This window comes from Gracilinanus agilis, chromosome 1, assembly GCF_016433145.1.
Source record: "Gracilinanus agilis isolate LMUSP501 chromosome 1, AgileGrace, whole genome shotgun sequence".
Taxonomy (NCBI): Eukaryota; Metazoa; Chordata; class Mammalia; order Didelphimorphia; family Didelphidae; genus Gracilinanus; species Gracilinanus agilis.
Genome location: NC_058130.1, coordinates 657,474,030 through 657,494,480, shown reverse-complemented (window position 1 = coordinate 657,494,480; position 20,451 = coordinate 657,474,030). Strand labels below are relative to the sequence as shown.

The 20,451-nt window shown below is 33.3% G+C and overlaps 1 protein-coding gene across 1 annotated transcript in view; it reads left to right on the top strand.

Annotated features, from left to right (window-relative positions):
• Nucleotides 1–20,451, top strand: part of CSMD3 (CUB and Sushi multiple domains 3) — a 1,590,968-nt gene that overhangs the window by 359,934 nt on the left and 1,210,583 nt on the right. The window lies entirely within an intron of this gene.

Genomic DNA, 20,451 nt, shown 5'->3' with positions numbered 1-20,451 from the left:
GAGAGAGAGAGAGAGAGAGAGAGAGAGAGAGAGGGAGAGAGAGAGAGAGAGAGAGAGAGAGAGAGAGAGAGAGAGAGAGAATCTGGAAAAGAAAAAAATAATTGTTAGAGGGAAGGCCCTAGAATTAAGGGTTGTGAAAGACTTGCTATAAAAAGATAAATTTTTAATTGGGACTTTAAAGGAAACCAGGGAAGTTAGTAGGCAGAACTGAAGAGGGAAAGAATTCCAGGAAGGGAGGAAAGCAAGAGAAATATCAGAACCTGAGACATGGAATGCCTTGTTTATGGAATAACAAAGAGGCCAGTGACACTGAATCAAAGAGTACACAGTGGGGAGTTAAAGGTAAGAAGACTTGGAAGGTAGGAAGGGGAAGGAGGCTATTGGTTAAGGATGGCTTTGAGGGCCAAACAAAGGATTATGATTTTGATGCTAAAGGCACTAAAGTTTAGTGTGTGTGTGTATGTGTGTTTGTGTGTGTTTGGTGGGGTGGGGAAACAAGTTTAGGTCTATGCTTTAGAAAATCATTTTTGGGGCTGAATGGAGGATAAATTGCAGTGGGAGAGGCTTGAAACAGGTAGACCTTGGCTTCAAACACTTACTAGCTGTGAGACCCTGAGCAAGTCACTTAACCCCCATTGCCCAGCCCTTACTGCTCTTCTATCTTGGAACCAATATACAGTCTTGAATCTAAGATGGAAGGTAAGGGATTTTTTAAAAATGAAACGGGTAGACCCACCAGCAGGTTATTTTGGACCACTAATATTGGTGGTGTTTTGTTTTTTTTAATTATTGTGTACCTACAATAAAGAGAACCATTATCTAGAGAAGGTATATAATTGAAGGACGTTAGCAACATATTGTCACAAAAAATCCATAGTTTATTTGCTAGTGTCAGACTGTTTTATAAGTACCTTACATATGTTGCCTTGATGCAAATCTGGCCCCAAATGCTGGCACTGGAAGTACTTTTGAGCCTGTTCCATTAGCTTTGGTATTTAAAAGCAAGATGAGCGTGGTATGTAAATGCAAATGAAAGCATATCATTCTTCACTTTATCTCCTTCATGGATTCTCCCCTAATGTAAGCAATATGTGTCTTCTTTCACATTATAATGAACATGGAAATAGGTATTGCTTAATAACATAGGGACCACCCATATATTATTAACTACTGTCTTGAGGAGGGAGGCAAAATGGGAAGGAGGGAGAGAACAGGGATTGTGAAATGTCAGAAAATGATTATTGAAAATTGTATTGACATGTAATCTATAATTTTTTAAAGATTAATGTGGTATGAAAAATCCTCTCAATGCCTGTGGAGCTTTGCATTTTATTTCCTTACCTTATTAAACACACATTCAAACATTTGGATAAGAGCATCTCTCAAAGAGTATGACACTTTACTAGGCCTTCACAGAAACCAAACAAAAAAAAGAAATTAAAAAGAAGAATTATGTCCAATTTCACTTTCTTTTCTGCCTGAGTTCTTTGCAACCTGATCTCACTTCTTTTAGGGTCTGAGGACCTAAGCCAGTTCAATTTTTTGTCTGGCTTTTATGCTGTAAGCATCCATTTCATTGATGATTTCATTATTCAAAACTCAGTTATTGTCATTCTGAAATAGTTTAGAGATATATGTCATTATATAGTTTGCATGCATAAATAAGCATATTATTAATAATCAATGGTAATTAGCACACAATGCACTTCCTGTTAAATTTAATTAAATGCTTGATTAAAAGTGTTTAGGCTACTTAATTAAAGTGAGAAAGTCCAAGGGTATTTAATTCTCACTTATATTCACATTACAATCCTAATAACTACAGTCTCCACTCAATTCATGCAGAACTTCTATTAATTTTAATCAGAAGTATGCATGTTCACTGAACACAGCCCTAAAAGCAGTTGGCTAAGGTCACATCTGAGAAAGCTGGCTGCATTCTGCCAGGATGGGATGAAGGAAGACTCCAGTGCACACAATTGAGCAGAGAGATAATTGTCATAATTGCTTTCAATTAGTTTTTCATAGCTCTTGTGAAGTAATGCCTATTGTGTTATACCATGAGCTAGAACCAGCAACAAAACTGGTTAGCATGATTAGTAGGTGTCAGTGCTGAAGATGGCAAAATCCATCCTCAAGTTGGAAAGCCTCAGTAAAGGTAAATGAGCCAAATGAAAATGTAAGGGCATTGTGCGGAAACATTTGCCAATGCTAAATGGGCTGTAGTTTGGGTAGAAGGGCAAATAAATGGAAATCTGATGTATTAAATTAATTCTCTCCTCATAAATATACATTTACTAACATGAATCTTTCCATGTGCATGTTTCCTAATAGAAAAGTCATGGTCTTTCTGTATTTTAAACTAGAGCTAGCCTGATAGAGTCATTAAATAAAGACTCAATTACTATTACATATGGCTGTGTGTGGCAGCAGAGCAATATTATTTCCTTTTCTTTTGACAGTCTGTCATTTTTTTTCTTTTCTTTACATTTTTATAGCTGGTGTCTGCGAGATTTTAGGATGTGGTTTTTTCCAGAATAATTTTGTAATAATAAGGTTCTTGAGATAACGAGTGGTGATAGACAAAAGTCAAGACCAGGTTCAAAAGTTGTCTATGACGATTAGCAACTGTTACCTTCAGATCAGCTCTGATTAAGAAAAGTAACCTTTCTAAGCCCCAGTTTCTTCATCTGTAAAGTAAAAATAATAGTACCTATATTACAGTGTTTAAAGAACTATACACAATATTTTTTTTAAATTCTTTGGTTTCTTACTGCTATGATATCTTGCTTCTGCCAAACATTTCTTTTGCTTTTTTCCCCAGCTGCCATATTGAATTCTTTATTATTCAGTTATAGTACCAAATAATTCAGAATACTTCAGATTATTTGACTTCCTAATAATCAGGAATTCCTGAGATTGGATTTAGATTTAAAACTTGGAAAGAACGTTACAAGTCATTGGATCCAAATCACTCATTTTTCAGATGAGGAAAATAAGTTCAAGGGAAGTTTTATTTATTTAACTAACTAATTTACCAACCCCCATACCTGGGTCAGGCAGCCAGGAATTGAAACTTGTCTTTTTTAACTCCCAGAACAGTAATCCACTACTATATCGTGCTACCAAAAAAAAAGTAATGAAAAGAATTCCTTATCCATTTCATGCTTGTTGGTTTCCCTTACACAATTACCCTTTATATACCTCCTGTTTGAATCATACCCATTCTCTAAATACCAGATAGCAAAATCAGAGTTTCAAAGCCAGAGGAAACCTTAGTTTCCATGTAGACTGATGTAAAAAATCTCTATCATATCTGTAGGTGACCATCAGATATTAAATAAAAGGGGATTCTCTATCTCTCAAGAAGACAGTCCATTCTATTTGAAGATAGTTTTAATTTTTAGGATTTTTTTTTCTGACCTCAAATCTAAATTTGCCACTTTTTACCTTCCACTCATTGTTCCTAATGATACTCTTTAGGTCCAAACAGACCATTTCTAATCTCCCTTTCCTGTAACATCCATTCATATACTTGCAGAAAGCTCTTATGTACATCCTGAGTGTTCTCTCCTCCAGGCCAAACATCCTCATTTTCTTTATCCCAAAGTCACGGGGATGGACATTTAGCATCCTTGTTTATTTTTTCTGAATACTCTCCAACTTAATAAAATGTAAAGCCCAGAACTGAGCACAGTATATCAGAAGTGGTCTAACCAGGGCAGAATGTTATGGGCCTGTCACCTTTTTACTTATATAAACTCATGGTAGTAAACTCAAAAAGAAATAGATCTCTGCAGTCCATATGTTGTTTTAGAAAATGGCATTATCTTCAGTGGTAAATATTTTATTTATTTTGTTAAACATTTTTCAGTGATATTATGTTCTGGTTCTAATACTCGTGAGTTTTGCTGTCCACATGTGGCTGCTGGGCAGTGAATCTGACACTTCTGCACACTTGAATTTTCTTAAAGTATGGCCAAACTGTCATTGGCTTTACACATTACCCCGTTGATTCATAGAGCTATGAGGATCTAGAGCCAAATTCGGTCTTCTCCATTAATATTTCCTTGGTTATTCCAGTTCATAGTGTTCTTTTCTCTTAACATCTGTAGAACATATACTTCTTGCAACACTCTTTTGGTACTAGCCATATATTTTCTTGAGTTATCAGTTCTTCAAATCTATATGGCAGCAACATGGTATAGAATATAGAGTGCTAAACATAGAAACAAGAAAACCTAGATTCTGACTCTGTTTATAGACATCGTTAGCTGTGGAGTCAAAATGGCACTTACCTCATAATGCTGTTGCATCAAAAGGCAATAAAGTATTTGAATATACATTCACTCCATTATTATAACTCTAAAAGGGCAGTTAGGTAGCACAATAGAGTACTGCACCTGCACTCAAAAAGACATTTTTTTCAGTTGATATTTGGTTTCAGACACTTCTTAGCTGTATTACCCTAAGCAAGTCACTTAATTCTGTTTTCCTCAGTTTCCTCATATATAAAATAATCTGGAGAAGGAAATGGCAAACCAATCTATTATCTCTACCAATAAAATCCCAAAAGGGGTCACAAAAAATTGAATACAACTCAAAATGACAGAACAACAAAAATGACTATAAAGAATTGAAACTAATGTTTATGAAGGAATTGGTTTGTTATTTTATGATCACACTTGCATCGGTTGTTTCCATGACCTGACTGTACAACACTCACTTGAGTAAAGGAAATTGTCCTATGTTTCTTTGTATGTCTTTTAACACGTAGAATTGTGCTACATACATGTACATGATCAATCATTCTGTGCTGATCTTTTGGTACTAAAGAATGTTCTTTTATTTTTTTTTTGCCAGTGTTTGGCTATTTTGTAGTTGTCTGCATATATAAATAAATAGATACTACCTGAATATGTTAGTATGCCTTTACTCCTTGGATTTAAATGGATTTCCTCTTTCCATTCCTACTGCAGATCTTTGTCCCAATTCTGTCATAGGACAGGCTTTTCATGCATCTAATATTCTAAATCAAGCTATCATATGCTGTCATACCAGATGCAGCATTATTCCACTTTTGGAAACTTCAAAGTGAGGATTACATCTGATATGCCACCTTTCTGACTTTTTATTCCTTTTGAGGAGATGATACTCTGACAGCTATGACTTTATTTCTAGGATTCAGTTATGTTCATTGATCATAAGATCTTTATTTTTTTCTTATTTTATCCCACCTTTTTCTTGCATGTGTTATGTAAACATTTTAAAAACACCTATAATGTTTTTTTTAGAAATGCTTGTATTGTTCCCCAAAAGAGCAATGTTGAAAAGAAAAATCTTGTTGATTGAATACTAAAAATTGTATTTAATTTTTACTATCATTTTAAGCCTTCTTTAGTTTTTTAGCATTTAATATAGATATCCTGAATAATGGTAATAAAGCATGTTATTTAATAATGACATTGAAATGTATATAGAGATGTTTATCAACTTATCTAGTGACTTTTTAGGTCTTATTTTTAAGTGTGATAAAATATTTCTTTTGTTTTTATATGTATGTCTTGATATAAAGCACTGATAAGTGTAGATTTATGGATCCCTGAATTTCTTCATTTAACCATATCTGGGGACAACATAGAACTCTGTCCCTACTATAGAAGTCACTATTTTGGTATCAATGATTAAAAGTAAAGTGAGGATCTTAGGATCTTTATAAGCATATGCAAATAGATCTCTCAGCCCTGTAACAGTGATAGAAAAGTTAAGTGGGAGCTTTGGTTTTGGTGATAAAATTTCATTTTTGATATTAACTATCTATAGGTCAAAAATAACAAGGCATACTATCTATAGATATTACTTCTAGAGATTTTGCATATATAATTTGGGGTAGTTAAAATCTTGGTGGTGACATCTTGGCAGAGATCAAGAAATAAAGCCTCTCCCCCCACCTCCAAAATCTCAAAAAATCTTCAGGAGTCAGTATTATTTTCTTTAATAATAACAATTGCTTTATTTATTGAAAAGAACATTCAGAGTTAAGGTATTCAAGTAGAAGCTTGTTGACCACTTGGGTATTTTGAGTGATTTAAAAGAAAAATTCAAGTAAATGGTCTCTAAAGTCCCTTCCTAATCCAAGATTCTAGCATAATACTATAAATGTTGAGATATTAAAATGATGAGAAAATATTATTTGAAGCAAGAAATAAAGGAAAAATATAATATAGAGACATAGTTTTACTGTTGGCTAATAAATTGATTATAGGTATTACATAAATAGAATTTTTGTTTAAACTACACTTAGTTCAAAGTGGTTCCCAAACTTTTTTGGCCTACTGCCCCCTGGAAATAATTTTTTAAAAATTTTAATAGCAATTAATAGGAAAGATAAATGCACCTGTGGTCATCACCACCTCCCTGGATTGCTGCAGGACCCACCAGGGGGCAGTGGCACCCACTTTGGGAATCACTGGAGAGCATCAAAGGATTAAATAGCAGTTCTAATCTCAAGTAGTGAACATCTCCATAAGGAAATGTTAATCACTTTACCTTATCAAAGCTAGTTTCAGAATACTAGCTGATCTGTATTGGTTAGTGTAATTCTGTCTTACATATCCAATCTGAACATGTGTCTTGTGTGTACATGTATGTCTGTGAAGTAACACAGAATAATTTCAGTGTGTGAGAGAGCTATCTGCACCTGAATTGTCTTTTAAAAGAAATTGGGGGTTATCTGAGGAAGAAATGAGGGAGTAATGAATTCCAGACATTAAAGACTAAAATCAGGAAATCAGAAAATGGAAAGTTGATCATGAGGCACAGTTTATAGGTCAATTTGAATGGTTGGGAGACCATAAGAAAAAATTAATATTAGCTTATATGAGAATGGTAAGTGGGTTATAGATTGTGAAAAAACTTAAAGGACTGACTGATTCTGTATTTTATTCTAAAGAAAATAAAGAACTACTGAAGACTTCTGAGAAAAGGGTCAGATCTGTGTTTTGTAAGAGTGTGGAGGGTTGAATGGAAGAGGAGAAAAGTGGAGCCAGGGAGAGCAAATAGATAATTGTAGTATTCCAGGTGAAAGAGTTTAGGATATAAACTAGGGTACAGTATAAGTAAAGAAAGAGAAAGAGGCAGATGAAAATAACTCCTCATTAGGATATCATAATCTAGCTATTTATATGATTAAATTATTCTTATTGACTGTTATATTTGCCTGAGTACTATGTAACACTGAGTTATATAGCACCCTTAAAGGAAGGTTAATAAGGTCAGGGAAAATTAACTAGAATTATAGTAGATCAGGAATTCTTAATAGGATGCCTATGAATTAATTTGTTTTTCATAACATTTTTACAAATGTATTTTTAATTGTTTGTCTTTAAAAACATTATTCTGAGAAGGTATTCATGAAAACAAGTCCATGACACAATAAAAGATTAAGAAATCCTAGACTAAATTATTTCTTATATCCTTTCTGTCTCTGAAAAATAAGGAAAGTCCTAAATACAATTTTCCCTCACATAATCAGGGAATACATCTTAAACCTTTTTCCTTCTTTTGGTTTGTTTCTTGAACATGGTTGAACAAGTGAAGCTCTTCTTAAAGATTCAAAGTAGTAATTTTCTCACAGGCAGATTATTTGAAAGTTCCTAGATTTGCCCTGACATGCCCTTTTAAAGTAGGTGACATCTTTTCCCCCACAGGGAGTTCTCTTCAACTTAGTACAAAATTTAAGCTGGTTCTAAAATGTTGCCTGGAGCCTCAAGATGGTATTCATATAGCAAAAAAAAACAACCTAGTATTCAGATTTGTTTCTTTCCCTAAGGTCCCCAGTTATATTCTGTGGTTGGCCTGCTTAGAAGTAGCCATGCAATTAGAAACTGTCAATAATAAATAATAATAATTATGTATTGTCACAGAATGTAGAGGAAAATTTGCTGGATCTTCAAAAAATAGAATTTTTAGAAGGTTCAAATCATCTGCTGTGCTGATTTGTTCAAATATGGCTCTCTCTTAATTCTTTTTGTGACTGAACAAATTCTTCTCTCCTACTCTTAGAACAAAGGAATTGGACTTGTTGACTTTTAGGTCCCTTCTAGCACTAATCTAGGATTACATAATTTCCAAATGGAAGAGACTTTAAAAGTGAAAAAGTCCAATTCCATTGCTTTGTTTTTCAGTTATTTTCACTCATGGCCTATTCTTCATGACCTCATTTCAGATTTTCCTGGCAAAGATATTGGAGTCGTTTGCCATTTCCTTCTCCAGCTCATTTTACAGATGAGGAAACAGATGAGGAAATAGAGTTAAATGACTTACCCAGAGTCACACAGCTATTAAGTGTCTGAATCCAGATTTGGACTCAGAAATATAAGTCTTCCTTAACTTCAGATCCAGCACTCTAGCCACTGTGCCATACAGTTGCCCCAACTGCATTATTTTACAACTTAGTAAATTTAGGACCACAGAAGCAAAATTAATCAACATTTATTAAATGCTTACTGTGTTCAAGCACTATGCTAAGTATTAGGGATGCCAAAAAAGGCAAAGGATAGTCCTTGCTTTTTGAAGATTACAGTCTAATGGAGAAGAGACAAAATGAAAACAAAAACATGTGAAGCATGCTATATACAAGATAAAGAGGAAATAATTAAAAGAGGGAAGGCACTAGAATTAAAAATGATAGAAGAAGGCTTCCTGGAGAAGGTGGAATTGTCACTGAGACTTTAAAGAAGTTAGGGTGTACAGTAGTCTGAGTGGACCAAGGAAAGCATTACAGGCAGAGAAAATGCCTAAAGGCAAGATATCCAGTATCTGTCTTATTCAAAGGCTAGCTAGGAAGCCAGTGTCCAAGTTTATATAGGCAATAAGCTTCAAGTCTGTGATCTGACCCTAGATTCATGTTCTCATCACTTTAGATTTAATAGATTTAGAACCAGAAGGTACCTTGAAAATCATTCATTTTAATACCCTCATTTTCCAAATGGGAAACAGACTTGAAGAAACAGAATTGACTTGCCTAAGACTTGCCAGAGAGAAATTATAGGATAAAATTTGAACCAAAGTTTTTTGATTTTGTAGAAATCATTCCTTTTACTCTTTCTGCCACCTGTGAATGTAATTCTCTTTATAAATGCTTTCAGATTTGCAAAGCATTTAACATGCATTTCCTTCTTTAGTACAGACAACTGTGAAGGTGGAATAAAGATTGTTATATTTAACCTGTTTTTATACACAAGGCCAGAAAGGTTAAGATATTTAGCTATAATCACAAAGGTCAGAGGCAGGATGTAAACTAGGATCATCTTGTTTGCCATTCCAACATTCCATTCAGCAGTCCACATTATGAAATTAGTACACTGCTTTGAGATCTTAACATCCTTTGTGAAAAATACTACTGTTAAGCTAGTTATATCTTCTGGATTGTTTTAATTTAGTTGGGAATTAATTTAATTGGGAAATATAATATTGTGATTTAGTGGCTGAAAGCTATACATATAACTTTAGTTTTATTTCACATCTTTTAGACTATTTTACATTTTAAAGAATTGTTGATTTATTTCAGCAGGATCATTTTTTCCATCTGAATCATTTTGTATTTCTCTCATTTCAGTTTTGCCAATCCTTGTTTCCAATTTAAGTTTTAATTTCAGATTTGTCAGTTTTATTAAAATCCTGTCACTAATTTCTGCCAAAAAAACCATTGACTCCTTTTAGAATTATTCAAATGAAGTTATCAAGCCAACTGAATTAGAATTTTGGAAATAAACTTTGTTTATTGTTATTATCTAATTAACTCTGCCCTTCCAAGAAAAAAAAATCGTATAATTGCTGGAGACTTTTGTTTTTTTGACCCTCTAGCCTGGCTGAGGGAGGTGTCCATTATAAGAACATTTGCTTGTTTAAGAATTGGAGTCAACGTTGAATTATAAAGGTGGCACAGCAGATGGAGCACTCTCTCTGGAATCAGGAAAACCTGAGTTCGAACACTTCTTTCAACTTCATTTTCCTTATTTGTAAAAAAAAAAATAATAATAATAGCACCTGTTTCTCAATGGTTTAGTGAGGATCAAATAAGATGTGTGTTTACAAGTCTTAAAGCATTCTCTTAAATAAAAATGCATGATCACTATTATGATTATACTTTTATTTATTATTCCATTTATTAATCTATTATCTATATAAATGCTAATTATTTTTGTTATTCCATTTTATTTAATAAAATAAGTGTTATTTTTAATGTTTTATAAATCACTGTGACTTCCCAATGACTCATTTACGTTGCCTACGTTCCCTTCCTTTTCAGTAAATAAGCAAAGCAAATCAGTATTTTGGACATTTTTCTCCTCAGTTGCCTCATTCTTCGCTTTTCATCCACTACTTTAAGTGACCTGCTTTGCAATCAGTCTTTTGATCATATGTAATTTTAAAAATGTGTATTCATGGAATCTGTCCCTTGAAAACAGAAGAACATATATTTGAATGCCTGGAAATGTACAAGAAAGGTCATGAACATAGATAATGGATGTTCTAGTAGAAAAAGTACTTGACTAGGAGTCAGAATATATAGGTTTTCTCCCATAATCTGTCATGTGAAATTAGAAAAAGCACTTGACCTATCTGAATTTATTTTCCATGTCTATAAAATGGTAATGATAAACTCTATTTTACAAGGTTTTATAAAGATCAAGTGAAATAAGGTATAAGCCTTGAAGACTAGAATATGCTATATAAATGCAAAAGGATATTATTATTTTAAATAGAGAAACCTAGGGATAGCTAATGTATGGCAACCTGTGACATTTAGGAGTGGGTACACATTTAATTGATATATTATTTGATATAGACAATATGAAAGACTGGCTAAAAGTGAACTGATGGGTAACTGCTTGCAAAGTTCATCATTTCGTTTCAATTTATTCAAATGAAAACCTGAAATTAAGACCAATAGATACTAGTCATTACCAAATACACAACTCAGAAAATTGATGTCTTTATATTTGTCCCTTATTTACATTATGAACACTAATTTATATTCTGAAGTTAAACTACAAATACTCTATTTTGTAATGAATTTTAAAGGAGGATTAGAAATGATTTGATTTAAATATCAACTTATACACATTTCTGTGCTAAGAAAAATAAAATTATTAATATTTTTCAAAAGGCAACAAAAAGTAAATCATCAAATTGCTGCATAGAGTAGCCTACAAGCATTTTGGAGCTATGAGGAATTTCTAATTTATTATTATTTTTCTCTGTTTTTGTAGTTTGAAGTAGTTTTTTGCTCATAAGAACATAGGAGGTCTAAAAGGTTAGTCACTTAGTGCATCGGACTTTAATTTAGATTGACCCTAGATTCCTAGAATCAAGAATTTGAGTTTTTTCTCGTGGACTACAGAGCTAAATCCAATGTTCCAGGATTCAAGCATTATTAATTCCAAGTATTTATGACCTCTTAATTTAAAGCATCTTTCTTCCATCTTCATATGCTTTTAAATAATAATTAGCAAGCATTTATATAGCCCTCTGGGCAGCTAGGGGGAATAATGGATTAAGTGCCTGTTCTGGTTTCAGGAAGACTGAGTAAATCACTTCATCCTGTTTGCCTATTTCTTCATCTATAAAATGAGATGGAAAAAAAGAAATGGCAGACTGCTCCATTATCTCTGCCAAGAAAACTCTAAATAGGGCCATAAACAGTCAGATACAACTGTAAAATACTAAATAACAAAATATAGTGTTTTTTAGATTTAAAAAATCATTTTATAACTCTTTATAACTCTAAAAATGTTTTCTTCACATAATCTAAGGAGACAGGTGCCATCATTATTCTCATTTTTTAGATGAAGAAACTGAGTGAGAGGGTAGGTAAGTGACTTGCCCAGAGTCATATAACTGACTACCTGAAGTCAAATCTGAACTCAAGTCTTCCTGTTTTGAGGTCCAGCAATATAAACTATTTTTTCACAGGTAGAGAACTGGAGCTATTTTGACTAGTTAGAAGAAAGACTATTACTGCCCCTGGCACACTCAGAAAATGGCACTTAGAAGTAAAAAACAACCATGAAGTTAATTCTCTTTTCAAGTACCAAGGAATAAATTCTTTATGGCGTAAGAGATGATAATATATTAATCAGTAAGGGCATATAAGATAGAAAAAGAACACCACATACATTTACATTTTCCACTTATTAACTGCTGGTGAATTGGATAATTATAATCAGGGTTAAAAAGGTAGGGACTAGAGGTAGAGGTGGGCAGTCTAGAAGGTGGGCCCAGAATTGCAAGGGACCTATATGTTTTTATCTTTCTTGGTTGATCATTACTTTGTCAAATATTCTTTGATGTCTATTATAATATGAGTGAATTCCAAAGAAAATATTAATGATATTCACAATAATGTCAGTTATTGGTCTATATAGGATTTAATCAATTGAAGAACTAATTACAAACTAATAACAGTATAATTATAATTTGGTATAATTATTAAATATATTAATATATGTATATTTCATGTTTGATACATTGATGATGGGAAAAATGGTTTTTCTGGGAACTGCTTAATTTTAAATATTTCTTCAACTGTATACAAATATTAATTTCTATACTTTGACGGTATGTCAGTGAATAATCATTATTTTCTTTAAAAATAAAAGGTTTCTTTTCCACGCTTCATTTGGCTTGTTCTTTTTTTCCCATTATAAATCAATACACTTGGCAAAGATTTTAACCAATCCATGGCAATTTCCTTTCTTCTCTTGCTGTCCCCTCTTCTCTTCCCTCATCCCAATCCCTTCTCTCTCCTCTTCTATGATACTCTAATCACCTCTTCTTAGCTCTCTTCCTTTTCTTTTTTTCCCTCTCATCTTACCTGTCCCTGTTACTGGGAGTGTATGTGTGCCTGTTTTTATAACTATGCTTGAATTATAATGGCTTCTACTCATCATCCTTGAAGAGTCAAGAGATAATTAGTCTCATGGTCAAGTGCAAATGGATCAAGTGTTTTTCTGAATGGAATTTTCACTGAGTGAAATGGGGAGAAGAGATAAAGAAAAATGTTTCATCCTTTCTACATAGAGAACAGACCATTGAACAGGAGGACTTCCATCAAATACTTTGCATCTGAATGACCTTGAGCAGTTCATGAAACTGTTAGCCTCAGTTTCCTCCTTTGCAATGGACATAATAATACTGCACCATTTATTCATAGGGTTGTCAGGTTCTCATGAGATAATGTACACAGTTGAACAATCAGTAAATATTTATTTATTATTTATTAAATGGCTACTATTATATATCCTGTGCTAAAACTGGAGTTAGAAAAAGAGCTAAAAGATATTCTCTACTCTCAAGGAGTTTTCAATCTAATAAGTGAGAAAACATTTAAATATATATGAAAAAGTTATATATAATATACATATATATATACAAAACAAGATATATTTATTTATGTGTATATATAAAAGAATATAACAGGAAATAATTATCAGAGGGAAGGCAATGGAATTAAGATGGGTTATAGAAGGCTTTTTGTAGAGGGTGGGGTTTTAGTTGGGACTTAAACAAAGCCATGGTTTCAGGAGGTAGGGCAGAGAGAGGGTCTTATAGGTATATGCTATGTGAATGTCCAATATTCCTATTTGACTTATCTCTTAAAGTCTTCAGTACTCTTTCAGGATTTCATACTGACCTTTCTTTATTCTGTTCTCCTTCACCATTGTGTCTGTTATTAGGTACTCATTCTCATACTCCTAACACTAATAATATATAGATTACTTTTTGACTGCTGGCTTGCCATTTAGACTCAATACAAGAAAGGTGAGACATTTCAAAATTGCCATACTCTGGTAAAATGAAACGTGACAACTTTCCAGCTATTTATCTTTCCTTTAGATCACCTAATATTTATTCCTAATCTTTTAAGGCTCACAAAGCCCTTTAGATGCTATCTCACTTACTTGAACCCCACAAAAACCCTCAGAGGGGAATGATGATATTATCCTCATTTTACAATCCTCAAATTAAAGGTGAGAGAAATTAAGTGAATCATCCAGAGCTGTACAACTAGTAAGTACCTGAGGCAGAATTTAAACTCAGGGATTCAGGATCCCAAGTCCAACACCCCATCCAATTGGAGCATCTAGTCTCCATATTCTGAATGTCTCCTTATTCCTTTAAAACATTTATATCTGCCCCTCCTGAAATGTACACAATTTTAAGACATAGTTATTTACTTTCTTTGGATTTCAATTCCTTTCTCTATAAAATAGGGAGGAAAATATCTTTGTTTCCCATCTCAATGATTTGTTGTAGAGCTCAGAAGAAATCATAGTAGGATCAAAGATATATAGCATGAAAGGTCCTCAACTTTAGAGTTGGAATTGAACTAGAGGACTAAGGCTCAAGAAATTTAAGTGACTGGTGTTGCAAAAGTAGTAGAAAATTAATGGGCAGATGGGTAGCTCAGTGGATTGAGAGTCAGGCCTAGAGACGGGAGGTCCTACATTCAAATCTGGCCTCAGACACTTCCCAGCTGTGTGACCCTGGGCAAGTCACTTGAGCCCCATTTCCCACCCTTACCACTTTTCCACCTAGGAGCCAATACACAGAAGTTAAGGGTTAAAAATTTTTTTAAAAAAATTAAAAAAAAGAAAAGAAAATTAAACCCAGGTGTTCACACTTGAAATCAATGCTCTTTCCATTACACTATAATGAAATATAACATGCTTTAAAACTTAAAAATAACTATACAAGGACTAAGACTATGAACTGGCCAAGGAAGGACATAACAATTGTCCTCAAAAAAGGTGGCCATATGGAAGAAGGATTCATATAGTTTGATAGTTTCCCAGTAGACAAAAGTGGGAATAGTTAAAGGGAATGAAAATTTGGCTCAGTTTAAGAACAAAATTTCTAATAATTAAAATTTCTAATTAAATTCTTTATTTTATTTTATTTTTTAATTTAAATATTGTATTTTTTTAGAAAAATTTTCCATGGTTACATGTTTTTACTTTCCCCTTTTCTCCCACTTTGTCACCCTGCCATAGCCTACACATTTCCACCAGTTTTAACATGTGTCATCAATCAAGACCTATTTCCATATTATTGATAGTTGCATTGGTGTGGTCATTTCAAGTCTATATCCCCAATCATGTCCTCATCAACCCATGTGTTCAAGCAGTTGTTTTTCTTCTGTGTTTCCACTCCTGTAGTTCTTCCTCTGAATGTGGGTAGTCTTCTTTTCCATAAATCCCTCAGAATTGTCCTGGGTCATTGCATTGCTGCTAGTACAGAAGTCTATTACATTTGATTTTACCACAGTGTATCAGTCTCTGTGTACAATGTTCTTCTGGCTCTGCTCCCTTCACTTTGCATCAGTTCCTGGAGGTCATTCCAGTTCACATGGAATTCCTCCAGTTTATTATTCCTCTGAGCACAATAGTATTCCATCACCAGCATATACCACAATTTGTTCAGCCATTCCCCAATTGAAGGACATACCCTCATTTTCCAGTTTTTTGCCACCACAAAAAGCACAGCTATAAATATTTTTGTACTAGTCTTTTTATCTATGATCTCTTTGGGGTATAAACCCATCAATGGTATGGCTGGATCGAAGGGTAGGCATACTCTTTGGGCATAGTTCCAAATTGCTATCCTGAATTGTTGGATCAGTTCACAACTCCACCAGCAATGCATTAATGTCCCAATTTTGTCACATCCCCTGCAACATTCATTAGTCTCCCCTGCTGTCATTTTAGCCAATCTACTCTGTTGAGGTGGTACCTCAGAGTTGTTTTGATTCACATTTCTCTAATTATTAGAGATTTAGAATACTTTCTCATGTGCTTATTGATAGTTTTGATTTCTTTATCTGAAAATTGCCTATTCGTGTCCCTTGCCCTAAATTTCTAATTAAATTCTAACAATTAAAGCATCCAATTAAAAAAGATAAATAGTTATTTGATTGGTTAATTCTTTCATCCCATAAAACCAGGCCAGATATACAGATATAACTTTGTTAGTCCTAAAATTGACTGAGTAACCTTCTTCTTTTTTGTGGAACTTCCTTGAGCTAAAATACAGAGGAGGAGGAACTATATTTTATAAGAAATCTAAATACTAAAGAATACCAAAAACTGTAAGAAAACTGAAAATTATCATCTCTTGATAAATAAATACATTCATATTATTTCATAGATAATCATTTCTCTCTCTCTGTCTCTCTGTCTGTCCCTCCTACCTCTCTTCTTCCTCAAAGTTAAATCAAATTCTTTCATTTCTCTTCTTCTACTATTCTTTTTGGTCACGTATGCAAGCATTGAGACTCAAGTTGCATCTCATACAAGAAGTAAATGCTGGTATTTCAACATGTGGCATAGTCCTCACTCAAGTGAATCTTTGGGTATCCTTCTCTAAAGATTTTGTTAATTACTAAACAGAAAGGAAAGATTCCTCTGGCCAGTTCCAATTAAACATACATTGCCTTATTATCTTACCCTTAGTGTTCCATAGTATGCATGTCATCATTCCATTCTTCCCTCTTTATTATACTTTTTTTGTGTGTTGTCAGATATTACTTTTACACTCCTTTCTGCTTAAAAGGATCTGCCACCTGGTGGTGGAATGACAGCTGCAAGCTATATGGTGATTACACAATACAGAAAAAGTAGTTATTCAATAGAAAAAAAAAGAAAAGATGCATTCATTTTGTCATTTTGCCTAGCTCATGCTGTTTCTAGGAAAATATTGCAGTAAAGAACAAAGATCGCCAATATTACATAACTGGAATAATGGTCACAATTTTCTATTTCCCAGTTGTTCATGAATGTTCAAATCAAATTGATAGGAGTTGAGTAAGCTCATTAGCTAATTTCCTTATCTTAACTTACATGATTTGACTTGTTTATGATCTATTTTTTTTAGTTATAATATCCCCTTATTTCCATTCTATCAACCATTCTATCAATGCTGTTTTCAATTGTTCAAATGTATTACTTATATATTTCAGTGAACACAATTTGTGAAAACATCCATTGTAGCCATTTGGGAATGAACCAACAGGACTTGTTTATTAACAAGCTAATAAAATGGATTTTTTTTTGTTTTCCCTCACATAGTTTAGTAATATAGTTATTCGAAAGATTTAAAAAAGCAAAACTAATAAAATGATTTGCCAAAAAGAATATAGCTTATCAGAACTGTGAAATTTAATTCTTCCATTTTACTTAAAGATTGTCAAATTATAATACAACCTCTCTACTCTTTCCCTATAAATGATCATGGGTCACTTGGAATGAGATCCCAGAAGGGACACAAATTAAAGAATTGGGGAGGGTTAGTCTATAAGGACTAAGGAAATAAATCACTCAGCTGGGGCACTTTAATAACTGTCTTCAAGGGTTTACTATATAGAAAATGATGAGTAGATGTTCTCCACTTCCATAAAAAAAAAAAGTGGAATAAGGAATAAAAAAGAGCAACAGCCACCATTGCTTTTGAATGAGGACTAGATACATTGAAAAAAAGATTCTCCTTGAATTGATTTTTAAAACAGTACAAATTATATGCCTAATTAGTTTAGGTATGGGACAGCCTGGAGGCAGGGCAATATATTATGTATTCTGTTAAAGCCCCTTCCAGTCTTATTATTCAAAGAAATGTGGGAATTTTCTTTCTTGCCTCAGGTCCTTTTTTCTGGAGAGTATTTCTTTTTAATGCAAATAAAACTACTTTAACCACTTTGAGCAATTATTTGGATATTTTCACCTGGTGAAATTAGTTTTAATGATTTTTTTTTTGTTTTCTTGGATATTTGGTTCCATAAAACATGAAAATCCTCCCATGCTCTAAGTTATTTCTTTTATTTCTGGGTTGATTTTCATATTAATTAATTAAAATTTCTTGAAAATGCCTTTATGATTTTATGTGAATTTAATCTTTACTATTTAATTTAATTAAGCTCAAAGATTTTAGTATTAAATATATATGTATGTGTAGTGTGTGTAGTAATATGTATATGTCTAACAAAGTCAGAATAGCTTCCAGGAATTTTTTTTTAATTTTAGTTTAATCTGTACAGTTCATCAAAAACTTTATTTATAAAAACCAAGCTGTTTGTGGTTTATAAAGTTTTTTCATTGTTGTTAAAAAACTTTATGTATCTGTCTTTTTATTAAAGAGATTCTCAAAGGCCTTAGATATTTTCCAGTCACTGATAATAGCAAAATTTTCAGGTGTTACTTTGTTTATTTTAACATAGTCTAGATCAGTGTTGGTGAATGTTTTCAAGATTGCTTTTCTAAGGGGCAATTTCAAGCTGCCAGTCAGCGCCACCCTCCTAAACCAGCTCCGGCCCCGCCCCCATATCCCAGATAGCACAGAGAGGAAGTGGCTGGACAGAAGGGCGGGGCATGCAAAAAAAAAAAAAAAAAGTCTTCCTCTGTGGAGAGGGGGAATGGAGCAGCCCTCTCCATAGATATAGAAATAATAATAACTATCATTTATGTAGTCATTTTAAACGCAAAGTACTTTCTATATGTTATCGCATTTTATCCTCAAAACAAGCCTAGAAGGTAGGTTCGCTATTATTTTCCTTTGTTTATAGATGAGGAAACTGAGGAACAGGGAGTTTAAGTTAAATGCTCAGCATCACACAGCTAGTAAGTATGAAGCTGGATTTGGATCCAGGAGTTCCTGACTTCAGGGCCATTGTTTTATCTATTAAGTCACTTTTATGTGAATAATAAAAAGCCTAGACAAGTTAAAATTCATAAATACATAAATAATCTAAGCCTTAAAATAAGTTCTGTATTTATTCTATCCAATATTTCTCATGATCTTTCATTCCCTGAATGGGCTTTTGATAAATATTTGACTTTGTATCTCCAATTCTTCCCCTTATGTTTTAAAAACCACTTATTGTTACTCTGAATCATTATTTTAAAGACATTCACTAAAGTGTTAGGTTTGTATGACATCCTAATTACAAATCTCAATTTTACTTTAATACCAAAAATGAACAAACAAATGAAAACTCTTATGATTTCATTGATGTGACTGCTCCCTCTATTGTTGTAGGTCACAACCCTTTCAACTTTTGGTTGATGAGCTTCCATAATAATAATAATAACAACAATAACAGTAACTCAAGGAATTAGGCACTACTGCTCCCATATCTTTAATAGTTGAAGAAACTAAGACAGATAGCAGCAGTCTATATGAGTTGCCCACAGCTAGTGTTTATGGCTATATTTGAACTTAGTCAGTAAGGCAATACACATTAATTAAAACCATCAAGAACCAAACCAACCGGAAAAAAAAAAATTCCAGTAACTGTGCTAAGCATGGGGATATAAAAAGGCAAAAGACAGTCCCTGCCTTCATGGAGCTTCCAATCTGATGGAGGAGACAACATGCATATAAATACATACAAAGCAAAGTATATGCCGGAGAAATAAGAAATATTCAAAGAGGGAAGACACTAGAATTAAGGAGCGTTGAGAAAGGCTTCCTATAAAAGATGCAATTTCTTATATTTAAAAGAAGTCAGTATGTCAGTAAGCTAAATTGAGGAGGAAGAACATTCTGTCTTCCTGACTTTGATCAGAGGCTTTATCCACTGCATCATCTACCTACCTTGGACATAACACTCGGGGTAAATCTCCAGGTGATATCTTTTTTAACTTAACTTGCTTTAATTATTACTTGGTAGACAGACATATAGTGCCTTGTGCCTGTATTCAAAGTATTTCTATCTTTAAAACAATTTCATAATTATTTATTAAGTAATTATTCTATGCCAGACACTGTCCTAGTGTGGGGATACAAAGACAGAAATGAAAATTAGCCTCTGACCTCGACATGTATACAAATGAATTAAAAAATATGTTGTTGTTCAATCATTTCAGACTTTTGGTGACCCCTTTTGGGCTTTTCTTAGCAAAGATTCTAGAGTGGTTTCCTTCTCCAGCTCATTTTATACATGAGGAAACTGAGGCAAAAAGGGTGAAGTGGTTTTGCCAGGGTCACACAGCTAGTTAGTACCCAAGGTCGGATTTGAAATATATATACACAAACACACAAATACATATATTAATTTCAGGTTGGTGGTTTGGAAAGGGACTTATTAACATCTGAAATTCTCTGTAAGTGTTATGAGAATCTCTCTGCCTCTCTCTGTCTCTGTCTCTGTCTTTGACTCTGTCTCTCTGTCTTTATTTATATATATATATATATATACATATATGCATTTGAACTGAATTTTTAATAGAACTAGGAATTTCCAGCAGCCTATACAAATACACAGAAGTAGGAAAATAAAGCATTGCACTTGGAGAACTTCAAGCCGACCAGTTTTATTGTAATGCAAAGTGATTAAACTTATTCTCCTCTGGCATAATATTTGAGAAGTCAATCATTTTCTGAAATATGAAGAAA